This window comes from Mus pahari, chromosome X (genome assembly GCF_900095145.1).
Source record: "Mus pahari chromosome X, PAHARI_EIJ_v1.1, whole genome shotgun sequence".
NCBI lineage: Eukaryota > Metazoa > Chordata > Mammalia > Rodentia > Muridae > Mus > Mus pahari.
Genome location: NC_034613.1, coordinates 1,854,592 through 1,858,552, shown reverse-complemented (window position 1 = coordinate 1,858,552; position 3,961 = coordinate 1,854,592).

Genomic DNA, 3,961 nt, shown 5'->3' with positions numbered 1-3,961 from the left:
AGATCCACCTGCTTCTGTCTTCCTAGTGGCCAAGATTAGAGCTGGTGTGCCATCACACCCTGCAGCCTTTGGGGAAAATTATGTGTTTGTTTATTCATATATAGTGTGTGTTGTATATGTTTGTGTGTGCATCATATGGAGGTCAGAGGCCAGCTTGAAGGAGTGAGCTCTTGCCTTCTCCTTTTACTTGGGCTCAGAGGATTGAATGCAGGTCTTCAGGCTTTGTTGCAGGGCCTGTTACTCATTGAGCCAGCCGGCTGGCCCTCATGTGTGTTATATCCCAACTAAGAGAGCAGTAGTGGAAGCAGACCCAAAAGCAAGACTGAGCATGGGAGAGAGGGCATGAGAAGGACTTTGCAGATGTGACTAAATCAGAGGCTCGCCTTAAACGTTTATTTAACTTGAATGTTTGTTTGAGATAGGGTCTTACTGCATAGCTCTGACTGCAACTCACTATGCAGACCAGGCTGGCCTCAAACTCACAGAGCTCCACCTCCCTCTGCCTCTCCAGTGCTGGGATTGAAAGTGTGCACTATTAATGCCTGGTTTAGAGAAGTCAGGATCTTGCTATGCTACCAAGGCTGGATGCACACTCCTGTGCTTAAGTGATCTAAAAAAAAATTGGTCTCCTGAGTAGCTAGGATTGAAGGCATATATCAGCAGTCTTAGAGTCTAAATAAAGGATTTTGAAATGGGGAGATTATTCTGGATTATCCAAGTAGACCCTAATTGTAACCACAAGTAATCTTTTGTTTTGTTTTGTTTTGTTTTGTTTTGTTTTGTTTTGTTTTGTTTTGTTTTAAGGGGTTTTCCAGTCCGGGTTTGTCCGTATAGCCCTGGCTGTCCTGGAACTCACTCTGTAAACCAGGCCACAAGTGTTCTTATGAAACGTAAGTGAAGCAGGTCTGACCAAGAGACATGGAGGAAGTGATAAAGTAGGGGACAGAGATTATGGTGACAGGGCTACAAGCCAAGGAATGACAGCAGTCACAAGGAGCTGGAAGAGACAAAGAGTACCTTTTCTCTTAGAGAGCCCAGAACAGCTTTGGTGACACCTTGATTTTTGGCTCAGTGACATTGATTTTAGATTTCTATTTTCCAGAACTGTGAAAGAGCAGATTTCCAAATTTCTGGTGTCTTAAGCCACCAGGTTAATGGTGATGAGTTACAGCAGCCCCAGGGAAGCTAGCCCTGAAGCTTTGGGGTGTGAAGTTGGAAGTTATTGTGAGGCACTTAGATATGCTTGGGAATCACTGGTGGAAATTTAAGGGCATAATTGGGGACTACTGGAAAATACATGGGTGCTGTCGGGACTATCAAAGGGACGTGGTATCACTGGAGACTGGTTTGTGTATAGTTGGGAGATTGGGACTGTAAATGGGGGACAGTTGCAAGTAGCACTAGGGGATAGTGAGGGGCAATTTTAGGGTATAGTTGGGAATTCTTGGGGCATGGTATAGATGACACAGTTGACAAAAACTGGTTTTAAGATTTTAAAACTGTGTGTGTGTGTGTGTGTGTGTGTGTGTGTGTGTGTGTGTGTGTGTGTGTGTCTTCAGAAAGAAATAAACAGACAGAAGTTGGAGAACAGCTTTCAGGAGTCAGTGCTTTTCTTCCACTCTTGAGACAGGGTCTCTCTTCTTCCTGTGGCCATGGTCTGTTCTCCTGGGTGGGTGGCCTGGAAGCTTCCTGGTATGGTGGTAAATGTCTGTAATCTCACCCCTTAGGAGGCAGATAGGCAGCAGGATCTTTGGCAAGTTTGAGACAAGCCTGAACTAGTGGAGACCCTGTCTCAAAAGAGAGCGCTACAGAGATGGGGGAGAAGAGGGGAGGAATCATGGTACACACATTTCATTCCAGTGTTTCAAGGCAGAAGCCAGACTGGGCTACAGAGTTCTAGGACAGCCCGTGCTTTGTAGAGAGACCCTGTCTCCAAAACAAAAAAGAGAATAGAAAAGAAGGAAAGGAGGCTGGAGAGATGGCTCAGCAGTTAAGAGCACTGACTGCTCTTCCAGAGGTCCTGAGTTCAATTCCCAGCAACCACATGGTGACTTACAGCCATCTGTAATGGGTCTGATGCCCTCTTTGACACCCTCTTCTGGTGTGTCTGAAGATAGCTAAAGTGTATTCACATAAATAAATAAACATTTTTTAAAAAGAAAAGAAGGAAAGGAGAGAAAGAAAGGAAAGGAAAGGGAAGGAAAGGAGGAAAAGAAAGGCAGGAATGTCAGAAATAAAGGATGCATGCAATGCACACACACACACACACACACACACACACACACACACACACACACACGGAGGGCCAGACAAGTTAGGCATGAAAATAATTAAACAGTGTAGTCTGGGATTACAGTTTTACAGTTTGTAGTGTAGTTGTGAGACCCAGGAAAGGAGTTAGGGAGTATTTATAGGCAGAGTTGGGGCTCTTGGGCAATTTTAGAGGTGACATAATTATTGAAAAGTAGTTTGAACCAGTGTAGTGGCACATGCCTTAATCCCAGCACTTGGGAGGCAGAGGCAGGCAGATTTCTGAGTTCAAGGCCAGCCTGGTCTACAGAGTGAGTTCCAGGACAGCCAGGGCTACACAGAGAAACCCTGTCTCGAAAAACAAAAACAAACAAACAAACAAAAACAAACAAACCAAAAAAAGAAAAGTAGTTTGGAGTCAGTGATATTATGTATTGTTAAAAAGCATTTTGGTATATTTTTGGATTTCGGTTTTTGTTTTTGTGTTTATTTTTAAGCTTGTTTTTAACATTAAAAAAAACTCTGTATGTTTGTGTGTCTGTGTGTGGATTTCGGGGAGTTCTGCTTTGCAGCTGAAAGATGATAGTGAGTGGTTTGGGGTACAATTAATAGATCATTGACCAGGATAATATTCAGTAATGTAAAAAACAAAGAAGAGACTATTTGGTACATGCTACAGTAGGTATAAACCTTCAAAACCTATGCTATGGTAAAGCTCTGAGGCAGAAGCATAGCAAAGAGTTCAGGCTAGCCTTGGACACAGTGTGAGACCATGTCTCAAAAAATGATCATTACCACCCCAAAGTGTATGCTAAGCTAGACATTAAAACATCTACAGCCCCAGGTGGGAGTGAAGAATGGGGTGGCAGTGCATACCTTTAGTCCTAGCACTTGGGGAAGCAGAAGCAGGTGGATCTCTGAGTTTGAGCCCAGCCTGGTCTACAAAATGAATTCCAGGATAGCTATGACTGCACAGAGAAACCCTATCTGGAAAACCAAAGTGAAANAACCCCCCTCCAATCTCCATATTGGAGCTGGAGAGGACTCCACAGTTAGGAGCACTGGCTGCTCTGGTAGAGGACTCCCGTGGCTCAGAGCCATTTGAATCTCCAATTCTAAGAAGCTGCTGCCCTCTTCTGGCCCCCACAGGCGCTGAATGCAAGTTGTACACATATACATACATGCAGGCAAAACACTCATACACATAAAAATGACATATAAAATATCTAGGATAAAGGGAATCCATAGACAGTTGGTTTGTGGTTGTCTAGGAGTGGGATTGGGACCTTACTGGAATGGTGGAGGCAAGAGGCTAAGGAGTTGATTTTAATTTTATTTCTTTTGTTTTTACATGTATGATTGTATTGCCTGCATGTATGTGTGAGCACCGCTTGCAAGGACCACTATCTGAATGCTGGGAACCAGACTCAGGACCTCTGGAAGAGCAGCCACTGTTTATAACCATCTGTGCCATCTCTCCAGCTCCATGGATCAGGAGTTGACTATCATCCTCAGTCACACAGCAAGGTCCAGGCCATCTTAGGCCACATGAGATTGTCTTTAAAAGTGGGGGAAGGGGCTGGTGAGATGGCTCAGTGGGTAAGAGCACCCGACTGCTCTTCTGAAGGTCCGGAGTTCAAATCCCAGCAACCACATGGTGGCTCATAACCATCCGTAACAAGATCTGATGCCCTCTTCTGGAGTGTCTGAA